At 39.9% G+C, this 8,302-nt stretch overlaps 1 pseudogene; it reads right to left on the bottom strand.

Moving 5' to 3' along the window:
• Nucleotides 1-428: 428 nt before the first annotated feature.
• LOC137248466 (putative gustatory receptor 39b) lies at nucleotides 429-3,550 on the bottom strand (annotated as a pseudogene).
• Nucleotides 3,551-8,302: the final 4,752 nt, after the last annotated feature.

Genomic DNA, 8,302 nt, shown 5'->3' with positions numbered 1-8,302 from the left:
TAAGGGCATAGTGACGTTATTACACCGAATCATGTTCTGCTAATAGGTGATAATGTCGTGAGCAATTTCTATGAAGCAGCCTTTGGAGTATGCATTCTGAGAGCTAGAAAATTCACAGAATACTAAACATTTTCAAAGTTTGTCTTTCAAACGTGGCAGAGTCTTTAATATGGCCTGATACCTGAACAGAACATACTGTTAGTCGGCTGTGCTCCAATGAGGATGAGCTGAGCTCACCATGTCTAGGACATCTCCATGTCAAGCCTACAAATGTTTTCAGCCGATAGAAATATAAACGGCAAAAACATTAAAGCAGCTGGAATACTCCCATGTTGAATATGAACGTAAAATAAAATCCACTATAAGTATAATTTCACCTTCTCAATTTTATTTAGTACATATTTTTTTAATAGCATATGAATTGAACATTAATTCTGACAGCTGCGACAGATGCCAGTCCCTGTAAGTGTTGTTGTGTTATGGTAGTCCATCCAAAGTGAAAGAAATTGCACTAATATGACCAAGTTTCTTGCTGTCTCCGCGAAAATCTGTTTAAAATAAGTGTGAGAATTTTTGAAGAGCAAGCAGCGTACAGGTTTTGTTACAAGTTCCGCGGTCTCTGTGATATTCGGATATTTTTCCAGGCACCCTTTATAATAAATGTTTTGCTGATGTCTCTCTAATATAACAAATTTCACCCCTCCATTTTTCTTTCCTTATTCTTCTATCTCTCCTTGCCTTTCTTTTCCTTCACCACTCCTTCTCTTCCTACATCTTGTACTTTCTGTTCTCCTTCTTCCACTCGTACTTCATCTTCTCGTTCTTCCTTTTTTCTTCTCTCTCTTTTCCATCTCTTTCGTTTTATACTCATGTGAGCATAGCTCACAGAGTATATTAATTTCGTTCGCATAACTGTATCCCGTAACGGCATAAACTAATCGAGATAGATATAGACTTCTATATATCAAAATGATCCGGGCGAGAAAAGAACTTTATTTAGCCATTTCCTTCCGCCCGTCCGTCCGTCCATCCGTCCGTCTGTCTGCCTGTCTGTCCGAACTTGGCACTCATCTCCGTATCTTTATTCTTATCCTTATCCTTTGCCCTTACCTTATCCGTATACCTATCCTTCTTTTTATTTTTATTCTTATCTTTATCCTTATCCGTATCTTTATCCACAGTACTTCTCTCCAGTTTTCTCATAACTCAGCTGAGCTGATTGGCGTCAACATCTGTACAAAATCTTCCCAGCTACAAACAGATGATGTTAGCGTTAGTGAGGCTAAATGTGATCAACGGAAATACGAGCTGTACCCCACCTATGGCTACCAGGTAGTTCTTTCCAACCATTCGATACGCTAAAATCTAGACGCAATATGCGACTTCTTGTCAGGGCAAGTAGCGAGGAGGTTCGCCCTCCCAGTATAAACGGTTCCCCCAAGTCGAGGATCACGTTAGCTTCAACATGTTGTTGTGTTGTTGTTATATTAACGATAAAGGTTTTGGGGAGTTTTATCGATGTTGATCCTTGACTGGATATATATCCGCTACGTGCCGATAACAGGCAACATTAAGATACTATCCCGAACATCTCGGAAATGATTTATACATATAACCACATTAAACCTTCTAGACCATCCCGCCACACCCAGAGCTAGTTTGTGTTAACTTTATTTTGCATAATCACCCTGTCTACATGAGGCTTCAAAATATTTCACAGGCTGAGCAAAAGCTCCTCCGATGAAACTAATTTGTAGCCTCTAGACGCAAGATACGAGGAAGCTCCTTTACAGCAGTAGAAGGTCATCAGTGGCGTCCTTTTTTCACATTTCTTTGAATAGCGGCCCAACCTACCCCACTCCGATGCAGTTTACGCTCACTGCCTGTGAATAGGTTAAACCAAAGGAACCACGATATGACGAATAGACTATTTCTATAGAGCTTATAAGACTATGAAAAAGCATCCTAGTAAGTCTGAGAGAGCGCCCGGCAAGAGTTAGGCTACATTTCTAAGTTTGGCAATCGATAAAAGGCGATGCCGTCAGTCGCTCTTTAGGAATCTTATACTCAAATATTTGTAAACGTCTAGCCACGCGCTCAAATATTTTTGATATTTCCTTTTTGGTTTTGTGCAACGGGAGTTAACTATACTTCTTAAACGATCTCGTAAGAGATTTGTAATTTCCCGATTCGGATTATACTTGCGCTTTCCAAAGGTAAGTTTTGGTCATGTTCACTGTCCTCAAGTCAAGAAGGTGAAATCAAACTTACAGCTTGTTTGCCTGATTACATATCCGATTTCTGTCTTGTACATATGTAAGCCCTGCATGGTAGCATTCATCCTCATAAGCACTTACTGTCACTAAGAGGTGCATTTCCAATACAAAGAATCCATGCGCCGTAACTTCAATACGTTGTAGTTGTAGTTGTGAAGAGAATTGATGCAAAACAAGATAATATCTGGCCGTAGAGCTCGCAGAATTCAATATCTGCATCCTACTTACGAGACAAGCAACATTACGACCCTAAAAGTATGCAATAAATTTTAAGAAAAAAATTTACTTTCAATTAGACTCACCAATTAATTACACTTATTGCACCAATAGCAAAGCATATAAATAATGACGACACGTGGTATTGTAGCCAAGGGTCCAGCAATATAATAAAGGCGCCGTATGAAGAACCCATCCAAACTAAGAAGCGTCCAATAAATGTTAAAGCTTATGTCAAACAGAAAAGTGAGCACAATGCAAAAGAGCGACCAACCACCAAAATAATTAAGTAACTGAAAAGCATTATAAATCAGAGCATAAATATCTTTAATAGCGAACAAGTACTCCACTGAGTCGAATTTGGCATAATCTATGTCCAACAGCTGCTGTTGCAGCGCCACACGGTAGGCTACAACTTAACGTAGCTTCGCACACAAGCACTCCAAATAATGTTGCATTGTACGCACATAAACTATTAACTGTATGATACGTACACGCATTAAGAGGGACCAAAGACCATTCCAAAAGTAACCAACATAGTTCAACCATAACGAAGTGATCATGAAGAGTATGAGTCCAAGCAGTGAAAGCGCCCCAAGGTATGCTATGATATAATGCAATTGCTTAATTAGTACAAATTTACGCACATCCGTACGCAAACGCAGTTTCAAGGACATTTCAATCTCTTCGAGTAGTAGAAGAAAGTTAGCGTGTTGGCTGCGCCTGCATAACGCTTCCATGAGAATCAAGAAATTTGTTAATACTTGTAGATGAAAGAGCGTAACGGAAGTCAGCCACGTAAGCAGCAAGTTTGTTAATGGGTCATGCGTGTATAGTCCATGTACGTAAAACATAACCACCATTAATGCTATGAGCGTTATGTAGATACGTTGGATCAAGTGGGATGTGCTTTTGTTGTAGCAAACGCCTGAAGGCTTTTGACACCACGCTTGTTTGTGATATCTCTTTAATTGGGTGGGACACTCGTATTGCCATTGATTTAAGGAAATGCCAAAAAATATGCAGCAGCGCTGCGAAGCGCGGAATTCGTTTGTCATTCTAACTGCGTAGACACTTTTTGTCCTTATTACGGTGTATCGTGAACTTAGAAAAAGTTCTACGTATGCAAGTATGTGCCAAAAGATGTGTTTAGGACATTATCTTCATCTTTTTTGTGATAAAAAATGAATAATGTTTGCCATGCAACTATTAGGATGAGACACAAAAAAATCAGATAAAGGTGGTTTCGAGATACACGATATATGTATGCATGAACGTTGAAAATAGATAGAAAGGTGTTGTGATAATGAAGCACTGTCTATCAATCCGAACAAAACTGTCATAGTGACTTTTACCCGGAAAAGGAACTATCCATGCCATAACCATCCCTGGGTGGCACCAAAATCTGAGCAAAGCTTTCTTTGCCCACCCCAGCGGGTTAGGGAGCTTAGAATATACACGCGGTAGGTATGCCTGTCGTAAGAGGCGACTGAAATACCAAATTGATTCAAGGGATTGCCAGCGCGATATATAGCTTCTCCAACCCAATTGTCAACCTCACCTACCCGTGGCGAATCCTTTTTCATTAACAACCGAGGCTCTGGCGACCTCGAACTCCTGATGGATCTAGGGATTGGGAGGGCGGAATGGCCTAGAAGGTCTCCCGAGATCGTCGGGCTATTAACTTTATGGTGCTTGTTACCGGAACGTGCCGGATCTGCATCTGGCAAAGGATCATCAACATCGATAACACTCCCCAAGGCCTTCGAGGAGTGTCCTCATTGCTACAACCACCACAATAACAAGAGCTTTCTTTGCCTATAGTAGACTCTATGACAAAACATAGGAGCTATCTCCCAAATTGGTATTCGTACATTTAATACTGGCCGAATACCACGCAAACAACAGCAATAACAAAATGAAGCCAACTGTATGGACTAGTTTGTATTGGCAAGAACGATGACAACGTCCCCCACATAGTACCTTTGTGGCAATATCTCCCTTCCCTATTATAATAGAGAAAGAGGCAATACTTGCTGCATTAAGATTTCAAAATAACTCTAAGCTGAAGAGTAGAAAAATGACGGGTCATAGGTAAGTAATGAGAAAATTTATTGCAACTACGTGATGTTCGGAATTTTGAGCGGTCCATTGTGGACAGAACTATTTGGGTGAAAGGGAATCCATATACTGACCCTGACTTATAGGTTTGTTTCACAGAAGGGTTCAAATTTATTGACGAAAAAACGAGAGCTGGCATCTATGGGTCGAACTTTTGAAATGGTTACAAATAGGATGCTACCCCGCTACTTTTGAGGCACTTAGTGCCTTAGCCAAATCCATGCAGAAGAAGTAAGCGGTAAAGAATATCTACAATGTGGCTTATACTCGTGGAGTATCCTCACTATGTCAGACAGCCGTACGTGCCTTGCTGTGTAACACATTACTTTTAAACGAATGGATGAATGCAATGTAGACTTATTGATTTGGAAGCCAAAAACAAAGTTTTGTTAGGTTAGGTTGCCGTAGATCATAATATAAATGCACAGGCTCACATTCTATGCGATTGCGTCACTCTGGCAAAGCAAGACTCTCCCATCTAAGTGTCGTGGCTCTTAATCCCTTCGTGATTTAGAGTCAAGAGTCCGAAGCGGTACTTAAATACGTTAAAAGCTTCCACTACTACTACTTCTATCCTCGTTACGCTCATTTAGAGAAAAACGGTGAGCAAGACGATAGAGAAAGAAAGAGAAAAACGAAGAAGATGGAGTTTTCGTAAGGAAAAAGTATGTAACAGGAATTGGAAACAAAAGTCGAAAACAAAGGAATCGGCATAGGAAGCCGGAAAGCGATAGAGAGGAAAGACAGGTAAAGGCACAAAGCAAGGCGAAGAGAAGGAGATATAGACTGAGGAAGAGAAGAGATAGGCGAAAGAAACGAAGTGGAACATAAAAAGAGGAGATACCTAACAGGAGAACGATGAGGAGCATAAGAGATGAAGGAGAGGAAAGAAAGAGGAGGAGGGTGAAGGTGAGGGGATAGAAGAAACATATGAGTAAGAAAAAGAATACGAAAACAATGAAAAGGAAAAGGGCAGACACACGGAAATATGCAAAGGTATGGATGTAGCGTGCTTGTCTACCAACGCAGTGTACGATTCAAGTAGTTTCTCAGAGCAATTTATAACTTCTTCACAACCAATTGGCATATCGTCAAAGCCTTTTCTCTCGGGTGTGGGATGCGAACCCGCTCTCCAACTATGGTTGCACGTACGTCCAGCCACGTCAGGGTTTCAATTGTCAACCTCACCTAGTCGAAGTGAATTATGTTACAAATATGTGATACACACATATTAAGCAGGCGAGCCTCTGTTGGTGGTGGGCGGGATGGCCAGAAGGTTCAATGTGGTCATATTAAATCGTTTCCGATATGGTCGGGCTAGAACCTGAATGGTGCTTGTTACCGGTACGTATCGAATCTATGTATATCCGGACCATCAATATCGATAACACTCCCCAAAGCTTTCGGGGAGTGTCTTTATCGTTACAACAACAATAACCTAATAGGTAACCATGTCTACGCAAGGCAAGTCTTGTTACAAATATTATTGAATCATACACATATTTAAGGGCACGACTCAAGTTTCTCACAGAAGGAGCTGGTGGCGTATTCTCGAAGGTCACGACGTGGAATCGTTCCCGAAATGGTGGGCTAGTACTATAATTGGGCTAGTACCTAAACGAATCGTACCGTGAAACGATCATCATCACCAAAACCTTCGGGGATTGTCTTTATCGCTAAGGTAAGAAAAATAAGAGTTACCAAGTAGAGCCAAGTTCCGAGCTTACAAAATATTGTTGGTTACACTTTATCACCCTTGCCAGTGATTTGGCGCAGTTCTTGTCATTACGGGCTTCTCTGCAACAAAAAAAATGGAGAAAGGAAGAAAAAGAGTGTCGAATATGTAAAAAGGAGAGACAATTTAATATAGCTGGGAGTGCAGTTCGGAGTAGAAAGTTAAAATAATAGTAAGGGAGGGATGGGGCAATTAAGGAAGAGAGAGCTAGACCGGTTACACTGCTATTATAAAATGGTTGATAGGATAACCGGCAAGATGCAGCATTCGCCAGTTCGGAGTAGAAAGTTAAAATAATAGTAAGGGAGGGATGGGGCAATTAAGGAAGAGAGAGCTAGACCGGTTACACTGCTATTATAAAATGGTTGATAGGATAACCGGCAAGATGCAGCATTCCCATTAACGGACTGGTAATGCCCTGCAATCGGAGATTTTAAATATCTCCTAAAGCCGCCACCAAATAAGTTTATTTGAAATGAAATTTAAAAGATGCTAAATAAACTCTTTTATTTTATGACAATATGCACAACTGGGTATATAATTCGCAACTCCAAGTGATGTTTCAGATATTCATCTATTTGAACTATTGACAAATTATATTATTATAATAAGGTAGGCCGCTATCGATGTGGAAACCTAGAAACGATAATAAAAGACTTCAAACTAATTTCTACAGGTAGCAACTAAAGCATACTTTGAGGCTTACCGACATTATCAGTTGCATATTCAGGTAAAAAATGCCTTTCGCTTACACCTGAATACGACGGAGTTTTAATTGCGTCGACAATTGATGCAATGTCAAGCGATAAATTGCCAATTCATTTTAAGTGCTTGAAATTACTACTTTGCATAATAAACCCGTTATGACTGCATCCTAAAAGTATGCAAAACTTATTTTATGCAATTAAATTGAGTTTAGCAAATACTTACCACTTGTGAACACGCGTCACCAAACCTGCAAACATGCCAAACTAAGGCAATCAGAGGACATAACCAAAATATAGTGGCTATAAAAATGTTCTTACGTATGACTATACCATCGAGGCTCAAAAGAGACCAATAAATATTACAACTTATATCCAAAATGTAACAGGTTATAATCGATAAAAGTGACCAGCAGGCAAATTTATTAAATAAATCGAAAGCTTCCACAAGTTGGGTGTAGGTATCTTTGATGGCTAAAAGATATTTATGTGATTTAACTTTTGCAAAATTCGCATCCAATGTTTACGCCTTGTAATAGGCTACAGCTTGACGTAATTTCTTTGCAAGGCAAATCATGTAATAATTTAGAACACGTAAATAGATTAGCACTTGTATAAGACGTATACGCTTGCGATCATAAACCAAAAAACATACCAAAAGTAGCCAATATATTGTATCCAAATCGTTGAACAAAGAAAGAGCGTTAGACCCACAAGAAAGAATGACGATAAATAGCATAAATATAGGCGCAGCAAAGTTTTTAAAAAATTGTCTTCTTTCATATTAAGATGAAGCCGAAATTTCAGTGAAAACTCAACCTTATGCAGCTGCTCAAAGAATGCTTCATGTTCTACCTGCAGCCATAGTGCCTCCATAATAATGAATAGATTCGCGATAGCTTCCGACGTGAAGAGTATTTTCCAACCACCCAAGTGAGCATAACACCCTTCGTACGGCGCCGAAGCCCAGGGCATTCATAATAAACGTCCACGTTAATAATGCTTTTACATAGAGCCTTTTCAAACGGTATGCGTTGATGATACCATGCCGTGGGGTAACCCATACGCTACGTAATTTGGTGCTGGGGCCTGGTTTTAAGTTGCGCGCTCCAATCTCATACTTTTCTAGACTGCTTGTGGCTATTGAACTTCGTCTTAAATAAATACCAAAAATTACTGTATATCGAAACCAAGCCTGCAATTGTTGTTCCATAGTGCATTATAATTTAGCTAATGGCGGGCTTTCGCTT

The sequence above is a fragment of the Eurosta solidaginis genome, chromosome 4, assembly GCF_040869045.1.
Source record: "Eurosta solidaginis isolate ZX-2024a chromosome 4, ASM4086904v1, whole genome shotgun sequence".
Taxonomy (NCBI): Eukaryota; Metazoa; Arthropoda; class Insecta; order Diptera; family Tephritidae; genus Eurosta; species Eurosta solidaginis.
This window is presented reverse-complemented; position numbering and strand designations above follow the sequence as displayed.